The sequence below is a fragment of the Onychomys torridus genome, chromosome 4, assembly GCF_903995425.1.
Source record: "Onychomys torridus chromosome 4, mOncTor1.1, whole genome shotgun sequence".
NCBI lineage: Eukaryota > Metazoa > Chordata > Mammalia > Rodentia > Cricetidae > Onychomys > Onychomys torridus.
In genome coordinates this window covers 98,895,746-98,914,140 of record NC_050446.1, presented here as the reverse complement: position 1 = coordinate 98,914,140, position 18,395 = coordinate 98,895,746, and positions in this window count along the sequence as shown.

The window sequence follows — 18,395 nt, the reverse complement described above, 5'->3', positions numbered from 1 at the left end:
CAAGCATAAAGATCTCCAGGTCCAGCCACAATGCCACGGGCGACAGGACTCCATCCCTTTTCACGTGGGTGGGGGCATTATGTAGTGTATATGGCTCCGCACAGCCTTTATCTGTTCAGTTGGTGCTTCCATATCTCGGCCACAGTGAATAGTGCTGCAGTCATATGCAAGTGTAGATGTGTGTTCCACATACTGATTTCATTTCCTTTGGACACACACTCGGTAGAGAGATTGCTAGATCATATGGGAGTTTTATTTTTAACTTCCATGGGGTTTCCATGCTGCTTCCCACATTGTTTGGCTTTCCTGCCAGCTGTGTGCTGAGCTCCCTTTTCTTCCCATCTCTGCCAGCACCTCTTTTCTTTTGCCTTTGAAATAGCCATTGCTAGGTACTTGAGTTTCCAGCTTCACTTCCCGGATGATTAGTGATGCAGAGAATTTTTCTTTTCTGTTCTTGTTAGTCATTTGGACATCTTCTCTTGAGAAATGTCTACCCGAGTCTATCACCCATTTTCTCTTTGTGGGGATTTTTTTGGTCTGTTTTTGCTTCTGATTCATCTATTATTTATTTTGCTATTGCGTCCCAAGTTCTTTATAACCATGGACCAGACTGACGTAGGCTTTGCACTTTCTAATGTTACATGCACACTTTTGTAGAGAAACACTCTCTGGTGGAAAGGGGTCATAGCTTTATTGCTTCTACTGAGGCCATCGTGCATAAAACATCAGTGCCTTCCATGAACTTTTCTCAAATGTGGAACATATCATATACCTGTTTGAACATTAGTTCTTAGATTGCTGTTTAAGATTGTTTGATTAGGCAATTTTTGCATGGAGCCCAAGAATGTGACTTTCTAACAAGGTTCCAGGAGACTCTCCCATAGCTAATCTTAGGGCCCTGAATCGAGGATCATGGCAGTAAATGGTTGTAAGAGTTTCCAAACCCCTCTACACATAAGAATTCTTTGGAAAGCTTTAGAAAATTCTACATCCCAACCATGTCTTTAATTATTTTTATTTTATTTTAATTCCAGGTGATTCTAAGGATGGATAAGAAGAATTGAGAACCACCACTTTAGAGGTTACAGGATTTTATGGTGAGTGTAAGGTATGGAGGTGTTGAATTGGGGTAGGAGACGCCTTTCCCTTTTTACTGTTTGGGTTTGGTGGCGGATATTTCTGTCTATCTCAAGTCATACATGTTGTGTTAAGGCTGACATAGCAAAGAGTAAGTGTCTTATATATCAACAATTATGTCTCTCAATAACAGAGGCCAGCAGTCCAAGACCGAAATATCTGGAAGGTGGCTTCCTTCTGATGCCTCTCAGGGAAGAGTCTACCTTCTTTCCCCTTGGCTTGTGGATGTTTGCTCTCTCTAGTTTGAATATAATTGGACCTATAATCTAATAGGGAGTGGGACTATTAGGAGGTGTAACTTTGTTGGAATAGGTGTGGCTTTGGAGGAATTATGTCACTGTGGAGGTGGGCTTTGAGGTCTTTTGCTTAAGCTTCATTCAGTGTCATAATTTCCTTCCTGTGGTCTGCAAGATGTAGGTGCTGCCAGCACCATGTGCCTGCATGCCACCACACTCCCTTTCATGACGATAATGGACTGAAACTGTAAGCAAGCCACCCCAATTAAATTTTTCCTTATAATAGTTGCCATGGTCGTGGTGTCTTTTCAGAAAATAGAAACAGTAACAAAGACAGTTGGGGTGGAAGTTTCTGTGTTTAAACTTCTTTCTTTGGTACAACAACAGCCATATCAGATTAGAGCCTACTCTGATATTCTCAACTTGGCTTGATTATGCCATTTGTGTGTATGTATGAGCGGGCACAGGGGTGGAAGGGTGGACTTGGGAGGAATGTGAAATGAGTGTGATCGGGGTGCATTGTACAAAATTCCCAAATAATTAATAAAATATTATGTTGGGGAGAAGTTTTATCTTCAAATAAAGTCATATTCTGAGGAATTGGAGATAAGACTTCAATAAGTGAATTTTGTTTTTATTGTGGAAGGAGAGCAGAGGGATATCAATCTCCTACACAGATGTTCTTTCTAAAATTGAGACTATTGGAGGTTGGGGGAGGGGTGAGGGAGGGGTGAGCCGTACTCTATTCCCATTTCAAACCAAGGCTTATTCTAATCATAGAAAATCAATCCTTTGTAACAGTCCTTTTCAACCTATGGCACAGGCTCTCAACTTTCCACAGTAATTTTGAGGCAAAGGAGTGGCATGCCAAAATGAGCTCTCATGTCATTGCCGTCCAACCAGAAATGAGTCACATGTTGCCAGGAGTCCATCATGAGATACCACGAGGTACAGCTGCACACAGACCCCAAGAAAACCTGCACATCCTTTCCAGTTTAGATGACATCTTTGCTGACATGGATTCGCCAAGCTCTGAGCACTGGAGAGTCAGGCCTAATGCATTTTTGGTTTTTCTAAGTATAATGTATTTTAATGTAATGTGACAATATTTAAGCTGTGGGACACCAGGTTTTTACAACTTAATTTTCTATGCTGAAGTTAATACTTGGGGATTGTTTTTAGGCAGAGAAAAAAATGGTATAATCAGACCTTAGCATGATTTTTTTTTCCTTGTCAGAATGTAGCTGCTATAGTATCCTGACGTGTCCACAGTAGAGAGGGGAAACTGAACTAAATATGTTTCCCTCTCATGAGGGGAATGAAGATAAAGGCAGGTGTGTGTGTGTGTGTGTGTGTGTGTGTGTGTGTACATGCACGCCACACACACACACACACACACACACACACACACACACACACACTCTTCTGATGCCTCATCAATAACTTAGAAAACTTTGTCAAATTGAGCAAAAGCCCAGACTATGGGGAAAACATGAACCTTCTGAATAGTTTTGACTATTAAGTACAAGTGGTTTTTCTATGTGTTTCAGCCACTCTTACCATGTCCCGCCATCACTACCGCCTCCTCCTTTTCCTCCTCTTTGTAAAGACAAGGTCTCACTGTACTGCCCAGGCTGGAAACAAACTCATGAACTCAAGTGATTCTTCCACCTCAGCCTCCAGAGTAGCGGGACTGAAGGCATGAGCACCCGGGCACAGTCACCTCATCTTTCTACAGCAACCCAGGCCCTTTCAGGTCTTAGAGTTTCTGCCTTGACTGTCCCATCCACAGCAACACTGGAGTTCATAAACAGTATTGCCTCTTGGCAGTTTTCTTCTATTGTTCCACATGCATAGTTCCTTTCCCTATTTTTCTTTCAAGAGTGGTTCACATGGTGTGTGTGTGTTCATTTGATATTGTTTGATTTCATTTGATATTTCATTTTGTATTGTTTCTTGGCTTTCCTTTCCTCTAGAACAGAGTTTCTATGAAAAAAAATTAACTACATATTCAACACTTTGCACATGGTAAGCACTCAATTTAGACTTTTTAAATGAATGTCTTATGAATACTGCGGCACAAGTACATGCAGTTGACCAGTGTTTCATTGAATAGATACATCTATTCCATCCCCTACCTGGGATGGTTGATATCCTTCCATTAAGCACGTACTACCAGCTTAGTTCCACCTGAGAACCTTATATTTCCAATCTAAGACTGAAATCCATCTTTCAAGATAGGTGCTATTAGCAGTGTTTGCTGAAGAGAAAGTTAATGACTTGTTCAAAACTGAAGACCTACAAGTCTTACCATTAGATTAGTCATTTTTCTTCAAGTCACTGTATTTACCTGTGCGAATGAAAGTGGTACACAGGGCAATGTTTGCACCACCTACCTCCTTCTGTAAACATAGATCCAGGGGAGAAGGGGTATGCTGTGGCCTCCCTTCTGTACAAGCAACCAGAAATGCACAGTGGTTACTACACTGGAACTATCATGCTGGAATTGAGCCTTCACAAAGTCTGGTTCCAAAGGAAGAAACAGTAATAATAGACAGACCTGAATATAGGACTTAAGTGACCAAAGTTATCATAGCTAAGAACACGCACTAGTGCCAAGGACCTCATGATCTGGTGCTTTGAGATGGCTTGTATTGCATCTTTGGTACTTTGAACAAAAATACATAATGTCATTTAATGAGACAGAAGTGGCAAATTAAGGGATAGTCTAAAAAAAAAAAAAAAAAGAGACAGTAGTTTCCACGAGCGTGATGGTCATGAGAAAGAGTCTGAGGTTTAGAAGAAAGGATGGACACATGACAACCAAATGCAAGATGGATCCTCAATGAAGTCCTGAAACACTAAGACATGGGAGACAACAAACACATTCAGATGAGGGGTGCAGACAAGTTTGTAGAGTGTATCACTGCTAGTTTTTAAGATTTTAATAATTATTCTGTATTATCCCATGGTCATCTGAAACTTTAACATGAGGGTGAAGCTGAATGAAATTTCATGAAGTTCTATGTATCCTTTAATATCTTGATTTTTTAATTCTTACAAAATATAATAACAATAAAGAATAGCATGGTTTCTACAAAAATTATCTAATTTCTAAAAACTAAAACTCAAACAGAATCCTAGTAAGCAGAATTCAGAACAAAGCTTATGTGTAAGTTGATGACTGAATTTAGGTCCCCCACTGGGTGATGCCTGAGGTTGTTAAGTGGATTCTGAATGCTCATGAGAAAATGCTTTGCTATTGTTAGTTGGTTCCTTAGAAGGAACCAAGGAAAAGCACTTTGGAGTTCTGTAGACTATCTTTGCACACTGAAACAAGCTGTCGGGGGCACCCTCACCCTCATTTCTAAATTCAGTCTTTGGAGAATGGAGAACTTTTTGTGGAGAAAGGTGAACTGACTCTGAAGTCAAGACAGGGAGAAGTGCAGTAGGCGCCCTTCACCATTTCATGATCTGCTGTTTGTTTTTTTTAATTTATTTACACACCAACCAGAATTCCCCCTCCCTCCACTCCTCCCAATTCCCCTCTCCCCCTACCCCACCCCTCAGAGAGGGTAAGGCCTCCCATGAGGAGTCAACAGAGTCTGGCATATCAAGAATGAGGCAGGACCAAGCCCCTCCCTGCTGCATCAAGGCTGAGCAAGGTATTCCACCTTAGGGAATGGGTTCCAAAAAGCCAATTCATGCACCAGGGATAAATCCTGGTCCCACTGCCAGGGGCCCCACAAACTGCCTGAGCCACAACTGTCACCCACATTCAGAGGGCCTAGTTAGGTCCCATGCAGGTTCCCCAGCTGTCAGTCCAGGGCCCATGAGCTCCCACTAGTTCAGTTCAGCTGTCTCTGTGGATTTTTCCATCCAGATCTTGACCTCCCTTTCTTATATAATCCCTCCTCTCTGTCTTGGACTGGACTCCAGGTGCTCAGCCTAATGCTTAGCTGTGGATCTCTGCATCATGATACCATGAAATTTGCAGACAAATGGATGGAACTAGAAAAAACCATCCTGAGTGAGGTAACCCAGACCCAGAAACACAGTATGCATTCACTGGTGAGTGGATATTAGATGCAAAGCAAATGATAACCAGTCTACAATCCATAACCTCAGAGAAGCTAGGTAACAAGGAGGACCCTAAGAGGGACATGCATGGATTGCCCTAGGAAGAGCAAAGAGATAAGATCTCCTGGGCAAACTGGGGCCAGGGAGGGGGACACAGAGAAAGAACAAGGAAAGAGATACCTTGATAGAAGGAGTCATTATAGGGTTAGGGAGAAACCTGATGCTAGGGAAATTCCCAGGAATCCACAAGGATGACCCCAGCTCAATAGTGGAGAGGATGCCTGAACTAGCCTTCACCTGTAATCAGACTGCTGACTACCCTAATTGTCATCATAGAACCTTCACCCAGTACCTGATGGAAGCAGATGCAGAGATCCACAACTTTCTGCTGTTTTAAGTACTGTGGTCAACAAGAATAGGACTGAGTAGAGTGCAGTCACATCCAGAGAGAGAAAACGGTCATAGTCATCTATTTTTTGCTATGGTACTTTTAATTTTATTATTAATTATTGTCAATATTTTATTGGACATAATTTATAAATTAAATTTTAGCACAATACATATGTGTTGAAGATAAAATAGCATATGTGAAGCTCAACATTGCCTACAGTTTCACTGGTGGGAGCTTACTGGACCCTTGTGGAGAGGGGGAACCGATTATACACTATACTGTCTGCCTGTTTCACTCTTTAGCTCTGAAGATTCATGGTTGCTTTCTCCTCTCTCATAAAAAAAACTAATGTGTAGTATCTCTCTTTGTATTTATCATATTTCTGAAATAGGCTATGAAAGTTTTTGCATAATTTGATTATGATCCAGCCCCTATCTAGATCAGTGGTTCTCAGCCTTCCTAATGCTCTGACTCTTTAATAGTAATGTAATTTTGCTACTGTAATGAATTATAAATGTACACATCTGATATGAGCCCTCAAAGGAGTCACAACCCACAAGTTGAGAACCATTGTTCTAGATGCAAGGAAAATGGCCCCTTGGGGCACATGCTTGTAGTCCTAGACACTTGGGAGGTGGAGGCAGAAGACTCTCTTGAGTTCATGAGTTAAAGATCAACAACACAGTAGTGAAACCTGTCCAAAAAAAAAAAGCTATAAGGGAGAAGCCCCAATATATTGAGGCTCCTGAGCTTTACTGTAGATATGTGAGATATATTGTTTGCTGTTTTTCTATTGCATCTGGCCTAGAACTTCATAACTGGGTAGGGTGCCATGTCAGCAGATGGGCAACATAAAGTGGGATAGACAGAGCGGCCAGAGCCTCAAACTGTATTTATAAGGGAATGGAGGCATGTAGCCATGAGGGTGATTTGAAAAGAAGAGTCAGCCTGCCATAATATGTAGGGTAGGGAAGCATTCTGCTCTAAATCCCTGCTTCCCCAACCTCATAGAACATTTCCAGCTGCCCATGAAGCTTTCAAAGAGCAGAGACCAGGAAGATATAGTGATGATCACATTCATGCATACAGTAAAGACACTGCCTTAGCAAAACCAGTGCCCAGGAAAGGCCTGAAAAGAAGAAGGAGCAGTGATGGTGTAAGGGTACTGATCAGAAATAGACAGTTTATTATATTTGTTAGTGAGCTGGTAGAGCAGCTGAGGATGGGAGCAGGGCTAGAAGAAATTAATGTTTTATTTTTTAGTTATTGTATGTGTTAGGAATCGAACCTAGAGCTGTGTGCATGCTAAACATACACCGTACTATTGAGTTATGCTCTTATTTCCAAAAGTAGACCCTAGACCCTTGCTTATATGTTAAGAACCTTCAGGTTGAGTTAGGCTCTTTACTAAAGCCTGGTGGAAAAGACTTTTCCCCCACTTACCTGGTGACCCAGGAAATCCCTTGCTCTGTGTAGCCTTAGGAGAAGTCGATAGAGAGAATGACCCAGGGGTCTGTTCATTTCCTGATGCTGACTACATTAGTGAGCTCAAAGCTCAGACTCTTACTAAAAAGACAGCCAACTGAACAAGTGTGGCCAAACTCCTCAGGACTCACCACCTGGTTGGCATAATTTTATCAGTATTCAATCACAAAAGGACTAAACCAACTAATGACAGAATTCAGTTATGTGATGGCTAAGAAAACTTTTCTGCATCTAGGAGTTAAGCCTTCCTTGAACAGGTCACATGAAAACAAGGTGACTCAAATTGTCCCTATGCAAATGAAATTCAAAGAAAGGAGCACAACAAGAACCCATCTTAAAATTCCCAACACCAATGTATTGTTGAGCAAGATAGATGTGAGCAGATATCACTGACAAGTTCAGTCGTGTCAAACCAACTTACTTTCTGTTTTGAGGCATGGGAAGGGCATTGTATCCATGCCCCTTCTTCCTGCACTCTCCTTACCCCATGTGAGCATTTAAGGACTAGAAAGTCTGTTATGCTCACACAATGATTCAATATGGCTTAACCATGACTCAGAGTTGGATTGCCCCATATTTGCCAACATGCACAGCCAAGCAGAACTCATTTTCTTTGCTTTCCTTTGAAGCTTTCATGCTTTCTTTGAAAAGTCCTTTCAGCCCACCAAATATGCATATGATACATTCACTGATCTGGGGTATATGGGTAATTTGTGGTCAGAAATGCTACTCAAGAATACTTACTAAAGTGTACAGGCTATTAGCTTTAGGGACCTTAGCAAATACTGTGCCATTTCAATGAGGAAACTTGGTACAGTTGGGTGGGTTGCCAGCTGCATCTTGAAAGGATACACTAAGAACTCAGAAGTGACATCTGCCAGGAAGTCCACGGAAGTAATTTTGCCTCCTTGATGTTTCTCACGCATGTCACCCTGAATCACAGGTCTAAGGTTGGAAAGCACCTTAAAGATTTGTGCCCCTTTCTGTCTGAACTTGTTGTTGTCTCTCCCAAATCCTCCTGTCTTCCTTAACCCCAATGAAACACCTGTGTGATGAAGAATGTACTGCTTCCATGGCCATAGAAATATGCGTTGAATATATAAGTACATAGTAGTCTAAATTCAGTTTTATGTTATCACTTTTCTAATACTTGAATACTCGTACTTGCTTCAACATCTCTTAGATTCACCTTGGTCTTTGGGCTCTTCATTACCTTTTGTGAAGCTGTTTCTGCAGTGTTGTCTAATAGATTGCCTGGATGTTACGCTTGGTCCTATTAGCTCTAAGGAGAGCAACTCAAGACATAACTATTTTAGGACTAGGTATTTCACTTGGACACACCATTGATACTTTATTTTTTCAATAGCAACATTAAATTGTTGATTCTAATTAATTCACTATATTTTCAAACTTATTCTCCAGCTCATTTACACTCATTGCTTGGACTACAACACTACTCACACACACAGACACACAGACACAAACACACAGACACACAGACACACACACAGACACACACACACACACACACACACTTAAATATCTATGTCATTCAGTGAGTTTAGATCTCACTCAAGTGCCCTCAAAATTCTTATGTCCAGTCTTATTTTGAATAAACTTGAATAAACCAGGGAAATATCAAATTCTGCACTGCTTAAATTTTCATCACTGTTTGCTTTTCTTGATCTTCTGTTCCCTAAATAATCTGTTCTTGAATAGTATGATGCTATGACATGAGACTCAAATGAGAAACACTGGTATTCATCTGCGAGTCCTCCCTGTCCCCATGTAGCTCACAACATTCCGTAGTTTCGACCTCAGAAATTCTGACTTCCCCTTTGAGCTCCGTCATTGGGTGTCAGTCTGTGTTGCCCGGGTTTCTCCTCTATTTTTCCATGAGTACTCAGGTTCCTCTTTGTAGGGCTGTTATCTCATCATATTACTTCCTTGCTTAAAACTGTTCAGTAAACTCCCATTGTTTTTACAATAAAATCTAATCACTTACCATGGTGTGAGAGACCTCCCTTATGTGGCTTACAGTACATTTTCCAGTTCCTTCAGTAAGTCATGCTGTATACTGCTCTATCTGGAACACTCTACTCTATCCCTCTTGGCTACTTTCAAGTCATTTTTCTCTTTTAAGAGTACAATGCAAATGCTACCGTGTAGCAGGAAGTTTCTTGGTCCTGCCTGGCCCTGCAGTCCTGTAGCTGCTTATAAAACAATCACTCAGAGGCTTATATTCATTACAAACTGTGAGGCCTATTGCTTCAGCTTCTTCCTAGCTAGCTCTTTCGTCTTAAATTAACCCATTCCTATTAATCTATATGTTGTCACATGGCTGTGGTGTTACTGGTCTGCTGGTACTTTGTTGCTCCTTTGGTAGGAGGCTGGCATCTCCTGGACTGTGTCCTTTTTCTCTATCTCTATTATTTTCCTGCCTGGCTCCATTCTGCCCCACCATAGGCCAATGCAGCTTTATTTATTATCCAGTGGGAGCCACACATATTCACAGCATACAGAAAGACATCCTACAACACCATCGCTTGGGGGTGTGGAAACCATCTTCTGACAATTCAGTAACCCAGCAAAGTTTCTCCCATCACAACATCTGGCTTTACAGTTAATATATGTTACTTTTTTTGACTGCCTCCTCTAGTGGGTTCTATGTACTGTTACACAGGCATCTCCACAGACACAGTACCTAGTATGCTGGCAAGTAGAATGGGTGTTTATAATTTTCCCATGGAAGGAACAAAGTACTGCTATAAAAATCCATGTTTCTAGCTTTGCTCAGTGTCTAATTCTTTCTTTTTGGATATTTTCATTGTCACTGCTAGCAGTATTTCAATTTGAAACCACTTGCATGTATATCAGTAGCCTGGCTCACCAATAATTTTGATAAGACTACCTTCTGAGTGTTCATGAAAGGTATGGATTTTGCATGATGTTTTTTGTTCACCCATGATGCTAGTGACTTAGGTAAATACACTAACATTGAATATGACCTAAAGTGTGTGTGTGTGTGTGTGTGTGTGTGTCCATGTAAGATGGCTTTTCCTGCAGGATTTCATACTGTGTAGTATGGCTTTTTCTTTTTTCTGATGTATTTGAAGTTGGTCCAAGCATGGTTAGATGCCTGATACTTCCCAACCAGAAAGGAAACTACCATGGAAGTGACTGCAAAACATTTCAGAAGTTTTGAACATAATTAAGTGACCCTTCTAAAATATCTAAATACTTAATGCATTTTCTCTTTTTTGGGTTCAGTCATTGATATAATTTTACTTGTGAACTATTGCAAATAATTTTATAATATGACTCCTAGTGAGAGCAGGGTAGAATATAAATAATTGAATAAATGACCTAAAGTCCTCCTAATCACATATTTTACTACCCTGCAGGAATGCATATCCATTTTCCACGTGTATCATAGTTAAGAGTCAATGTCGGTTATATTTTTATTTCTCATCTGTTCTGCAAATCCAGACCCATTGCCCTCTAATGGAATGTCTTCAGTAGTCCAACGCACCCTCAGGGTACCTCATATATGCTTCTACTCATCAAGTCAAGTTACCCTCTAGTCTTGAGATCTCCCAGAGGTACTGAGTGGAGTCTATTTGAAGTGCAAACCCTTGGGGGACATGAAACATCTTACTGGGGTTTGTTTTCCCATTGAGTTTTATTAGATACTGTGAGTGGCTAGCCCCAGAGCCTCTGAGAGGCACCTGTTCCCAGATTCCTTCATGGCCTTAAGGTCCTTCTATCACTCCAGACAGAAAGCCCTCCTTCTCCTTTCTGGTGAGGTGGTTTGCTGTGTGGCTTCCATGCTACCCACCTAGAATGTAGAAGTAGCATTTCCAGGTGGAGCAAACTTTGATAAGTGTGAAGGAAACCATCAGATAAATCTCCCACCTCCCATTCACCCATTCAGTGGGCTGGTTAGCAATGTAGCCATCCCTATATGTCCTTTTAAAAGGCTTCCTGCTCAACTAGGGAATGATAAAGTCTAGCCTGACTCAGCAATGCCTCTCATGTGTGCAGCCTTTTCTGACTGGCCCATCCTCCTTTGCTCTGCTCCATGCTCATCTGGGTTTATACCACTCAGTAATCTGTTAGCACGAGAGCATTTGCCTCAGATTCTGATTCCTACAAACTCTAGACAATTTCCACGAAGGTTACATAAAGCATCACTTCTCAAGAGTGCTGAATGCTTACAATGGCCTCTTAGAGATGCACATGCTGAACCTGTGAAGTAAAAAGGCGCTCTCCTCCATACTTAGGGACCCCTCAGTGGAAGTCTAAAAATGGAAGCATGTGTTTGTCAGCTCCACATTTATTCTTGAATGTCAGTCAGTGTAGCATGGCTTCTTTCCCCTTCTCTTCTTCTGTGGAGGAGATGGATCTACAGTTTACCAGTAACATTCTTTGCTCAATTTTTGTTTTCTGACTCATGTCTCTGATATGTGGTATTGAGTCGAAACTGTAGAAGTCATATGGTGAATTAAATCAATTCATGAGTGAATAAATTAATGAATGAAGTACCTCTCATTTTTTCCTATCAAAATTAATAGATTTTGAGTAATTATAAGTGAAAATGGTTGTGATAAACCTGCCAAGTCATGCAAACTTTTAAAGGGAATTCAATTCTAAAATGTCTTACAATTTACTAAATATTTAACTTACAATTATTATTGTGTAACTGCCAAAATAGAGAGCTTAGACAGGCAATGCTCGTTCATGTATCTAACAAACTATTCTTAAGCTCCTGGAATGTGACTGTCATCTTAGAGCCCCAACAAGAAACACTGCAGTGACCCCACAGCCAAACCTTCCTGTGTTTGGGGAATTGCATTCTATGCCATGTCTCTGTGTTTCAATGCTAGCTGTCACTCAGATTTTAGAACAAATGATTGCACATTATGACGGTTAAGCTCTACTGTCCACTAGAAGAGACCTAGAATTACCTGGAAGAAGAGCCTCTAGGCATGCCTGGGTGGGGGATTACCTTAATTTGGTAAAGAGAGGTGAGAAGATCTGCCCACTGTGATTGACACCATTCCCTAGGGATTCTGGAGCTGAACACAAGTATTTATTACTCTCTGTTCCTCCACTATGGATGTAATGTGGCCAGCTACTTCAGACTCAGGCATTGGGACTTCCTTGCCATGAGGGATTGGAACCTTTTAGCTATGAGCCAGAATAAATCTTTTCTCCCCTTAATTGCTTTTGTCAGGGTATTTTACCACAGAGACAGGACAAGTTACTAAGACAAATGTGATATCAAATAAACACATACATGTAAAACTTCCATAGTTTTAAAGATAGTACCAAGTATGTAGTCTGTATTCAATAAATATTGGTAGTGATTATTATCATTATTGATTTTAAATTATTGTTATCAATGGCAAAGCACGCTGGGGAATACTACCTGAAAAAGCATACTCCACATGAGGATAATGTAGGCATGATCACATGACCACCCTTCTGGTGCAGGCACTACTTGCTGTGGTCTTAAGAGGCATCAGCATCTTTCAGGAGGAGAGGAATGGGTCATGCTGCTTTCCTTATTCCCAAACTGCTTAGGTATGAGGACCTTTGAGTCTGCTAGCCTGATGTTGACTCTATATAAACATGAAAACTAAACTCCACTTCCCTGTTGAGTTCTGCCTCTTTGTTGCCTGTCCTTAGTAACTCTTGGGGTTTGCTGTTACTAGGCATTGAACTTTGGAAGGTCAATAAGCACATGTTAATAGAAAGAAAAACATTAGTTACAGATTACAAGGCCAGAACTGGGTAAAGACACAGCACATTTCCTTGGTACAGCCAATAGTTCACTCATCCATGGCCTCACAACCTGAACTCCCATAGAAGAAGGATCGTTAATGAGCCTGTACAGCTACATAATTAAACAACTATTTCATATATATGATATAGGATGCCTGTTTATAAAAATAACCAATATCAATATATATTAAATAAACATGCAAAACTGATTCTTTCTTTAAAGAATATCTATAAGATATAAAACTAAATTTTGATTTGCATTCATATAAAATAGTTGATTCAGAATACAAACAGTGCCATGTTCTCCATGTACAGACGTTATGATAGACACAAATCTAAAGATTATGATATTTTATGGACTATTATCTTTTCTGTATCTATAGCCTGGAAGCCACCACTTCTAAATGCCAATCTTGGGATAAAAATATGGACACAGACTAATCATCCCTCTCTTGGCCTGTTCTTTGCTTCTCAAGGCTGCCATGGGAATTAAGTCAGAGCATGTTCACTGCATTCAGGAGTCTGAGATCAGGTTGTACCCTGCTCTAAGTTACGTTCATATTACGTAAAGTTTTGTTTTTAGTCTATACTTTGTCTTCAGAGACTCACTTTTCCCAATGGCATTTGACTCCACTCTGAGGACAGAGGATAACTCCCTCCCCTGAGCTGAATACATGAACAGCACCTTTTGTCCCAAAAGCTCATAGAAGGCACAGACTGATATGCAACTTATTTATAAGTACACAAATTAAATTTGGACCATGTGAGTACATGAGTGTATTATAATCATACTAGAAAAAAACAGACCAGAGAGCTTGTCAATCAAGGAATGGGTATAATGCCTTCACCTAGACTCCATAAAAAAGGACATCTAACAGTGCCGTGGCAAAGGCCCTGAGAACATGCCATCTGACCACCCAGCTTCTGACTTCTGTCTCCCAGGAAGGCCTCTTTGAAACTCCTGGAACCGCTGAGTATTAGTGTTTGTAGGTAGGTTTGGAGTGAGAGAACCTGTATTTGCTTTGGTTGGCTCCCATGGGAAATTGGGACTGCTTGGCAAACCACTGCCCCCAAATCTGACATAGTTTATGAATTTACTGTTATTCAGTAAATTCTGAAATTATGGAAAGACACACATGCATCTATTATGTTTCTGGCAGTGTGCTCATCACAGGGAAATTAGCAACATTCACTGAATTGCTCTTTACTAAAGAAAACCTATATTCCTCCTCATAAATAGTGTATGCATTGTGAAGGATTCATCATTTTATCAGCAGTCTTGTGTGGGCAGAGTTCTATGTATTGCTCAGGTCAAATGAAAATTTTCTCAGGTCACATAAAAAATGAGCAAGTATTCAGTTCAGCTAAGACATTCAGCAGGGCCACATTATTCCTATAGCCTGATAGACTTATAGCCTGATTACTGCCCTAATGTGCTATGGCAAAGCCATTCTGGTAAAGAACCATCCTGGGCTTGCTGATACTCAAGATGAGTAAACTACAGCTTGGAAACATGGTCACTGAGGTGTTTAATTTTGTCTTTTGAAGTTGTGACTTAGACTGTTGAGTGCAAGGCACATACAACTGGCACAAAATGGTCCCGATGAGTCAGGATGTCTTTGTTGACATGTTAAATGGTTGAGAATGGACAAAACAGTCTTTAGGGCTCTATGTGTGTCCTGCCCATCATTCCTTCCTCAGTGGCATTCAGTAGGATAGATGCTTGGCTTTAGGAAAGCAGACTATTATTTGAAATGGTGAGGCCTAAAAGCTTTTCTTTGAGAATATTTTTTGTTTTGTTTTGATTTTGAAGACAGGGTTTCTCTGTGTAGTTTTGGAATTGTCCTGGAACTCACTCTGTAGACCAGGTTGGCCTTGAATTCAAAGATCCACCTGCCTCTGCCTCTGGAGTGCTGGGATTAAAGGTGTGTAGCACCACCGTCCAGCAAGAGTATTTTTTATGATTAATTACTTTTATTTCTGATTACATTTGAGAAAACTTATCGTCAACTACATCATTATGATGCCATTGTCTTTAGATGGAGAAACATCAGTACAATTTATGGTAATAAGCTGCTTTTCATCTAGTAATATTCACAATTAACTTTTAGCTCCTTTCCCTCAGACCTCATTGCTGTACAGGAAGGATTAGTATTTGAAGCTGGTGAGGACAATGTCATACAGTGCTGAGTGGTATCTGTTGGTCTGAAGCAGACACCCACTTCTCCATTAATTTATTCAATTCATTCCTTTTCTTATTTTGTTTTAGCTACTTGTTCAGGAGATCTACCCTCTTCACATATTTAAAAAAACATTTTATTGCTTTCATTTTACGCATATGAGGCTTTTGCCTGCATATATGTCTGTCTACCACTTGTGTATCTGGTGCCCATAGTGTCTAGAAGATGGCATTGAATCCTCCAGAACTGGAGTTGCAGATGGTCATTAGCTGCCATGTAAGTGCTGGGAACCAAACCTGGGTCTTCTTCAAGAGGAGTAACTTAACTGATGAGCCATATCTTCAATCTCTCAGTGCCTTTAAAATATCTTTTAATGTTCATAGGTGTATATAATACATTTGGATCAAATCTACCCCCACTCACTCCAATTCCTCCCTATATCACCCAATACTTTCCTCTCCTAATTCCATGTTCTTTCTCTCCCTCCCCCCCACTCTCTTTGATATAATACTCACTGAATCCACTTAGTGCTGCCTGTATGCACAGGGATGTAGAAACATCTACTAGAGCATAGACAGCCCCATAAGGCCTGCATCTCAGAAGAAAACTGACTCTTCTTCCCTCAGCAGCCATCAATTGCCTATAGCTTCTTAGCTAGGAGGTGAACTTCATGTGCCCCTCCCCCTCTCCTGCTGGAGTTTTGGCTGGCTTGATCTTGTTCAGAGCTTGAGCATGTGTGCAGCTGTACTGTCTTGTCATGTCACGTCACTGCAGATATATATTCCTCCTGGCACTTACAATCTTTCTGCACCTTCTTCTCTGGTGATTCCTGACCTTGCCACCCTGAGCTTGCAAGTGTAAATTTTCTTTTTAATGCTTTTTTTTTTTTTTTTAAAAAAAAAGCATTTGCTTTTCCAGGACTCTTTCTTCATGCATGACTGGAACTCTGTAGCCATTGATAGCAACTCCTCAATCATCCTCTCCCCAGCAACTGACAGTCTTACTTTCTGCTGTTATAGGTTTGATTTATTTGTTTGTTTACTCTTTCAAAACCAGTACCTTGCATGCAGTGTGCAAGCTCTCTACTGCCATGCTACATTCCCAGCTCAGTTTGGCTACTTTAGCTATCTTGTATAAGTGGCATCGTAGTATACACTCTGCTTTCATTTACCTTAGGGTTCACCCTCAGAGTTCCTCTCCATCGTAGTATATGACAGAATGACTTTTCTTTTTCTTTTCCTTTCTTTTTTTTTTTTTTTTGAGCTGAGGAAGAATGACTTTTCTTAAGGCTGAACAGTATTCCAATGTATGTATATAAATCCTCTCATCCATTTACCTGTGGAAATTAGGGCACTTCCGTCTCTTGGCTGTTGTGAGTCATGATATGATAAACATGGGGATCAAGTTTCTGGAATATTAACTTCAGTTCCTTGGGATGAAGGTCCATCCAATAGCAGCATTGCTCAGTTGCATGCCAATTCTGACTTTTGAGACACTGTTTACAGCCAGTGGCTCATTTCACATTCCCAATAGTGAAGGAGGGCTTCAGTTTGTCCAAGACACAAAAACACTTTCCACTTGCTGTTGTGATAAAGGCAGTCCTCACAGGAGTGAGGTGAAGCCTCTGTGTATTTTACTTAGCATTTCTCTGAGGATTAGAAATGTCAATCACCTTTCATTTGTGTATGCTCTTCGACTAAATGTCTGTTCAAGTCCTTTGGCCCTTTCTAAATCAGGTAACTTCTATTTTTGCTTTTGAGTTGATATGAGTTCTTTTTAATGTTAATCCGTTTGCGAGTATTTTCAGTTTCTGTTATACCATGTGCTGTTTACATGGAGTCTTTCTGGGCAAGGCTTTGCCTTGCCAATAAATGTCAGACTCTCTGATACATTCAAGTCTCTGCACTTATGGCATGAGCCTCATGTCTTAGAGGACAATGCTGTTTTAAGTATACATATTTTATCAGGAAAAGCTAAACATTAGCCACAAGGTACTCATGTTTTTGTTGATTCAATTGCTATCACTTTCTTTGGTTCAGAGCAAGAACTGAGTATGATGTGATACCAGACATGGGATCTAGTGGTCAGAGTGTTGCCAGCTGAGAGCATGAGGCATAGCTTCTGAGACAGGATTTATGTAGAGATGCACCCCAGGAGCCCCTGAGTCTTGCTAAATATCGGGAAGAAGGCGATGAAGGAATGGGATGGAAAGCTTCCTGTGTCCAGGGATGGAAAAGGCACTGGAGGTAAGATCCTGTTCATTTATTTAGGGAAAGAAGCTGATCCCTGTAATTACACCTGGACAGCATAGATGCCTGTTTACACGGTAGTGTGTGGAGATTAGATGCACACCGAGCTACTTCATGATGCGGTTATATCATCATTGGGTTCCACCATCAAGTGACTGGACTGTTTCGAGAACTTCAAATATATAGTGCTTCCCAAACTCTGGTCCTTGGCAAGAAAATTCCAAGTTGGTTTCTGTGCTACTTTATGGCTCACTTTGCCATTGAATAGCTTGGGGTAGGGGAGGCAGTCTAGATAACCTTGCAAGCAAATCCTTTAAGCCACTTGAACCCTGCCTTTTCTTTTATAAAAACCAAGATAATCACATGGACGAGAAGGCCGGGACTGGGACAAGCATCCCCTGTTTGAGCCATATCTTCAACCTCTCAATGCCTTTAAAATATCTTTCAATGTTCATAGGTGTATATAATACATTTGGATCAAATCTACCCCACTCACTCCAATTCCTCCCAATATCACCCAATACTTTCCTGTTATGGACAGGCTATCTGTAGTTATCCTAATTATTTTTCTTCTGCTATCTCAACATTGTGAAATTTCTCATGGGGAAACTTATTTAAAGTTTTACCATTTTAAAAGATACATGTTATGAAGTCCTTTGGACACAGACAAGGGAGTTGTGAAACTCAAACAGAGTGGCAGATGTTGCTTCTCTGCTGGGGCCAAGAATCAACAGGAGAAGAGGCCAAGGCTGCCAAGCAGCCCAAGGGGATCCTGGGAAACCAGGCCTTTTCTTCTTTTCTCCCAGGGACAATTGAGGGACTCCCATGAAGAAGAAAAGAAGCCAAGCCA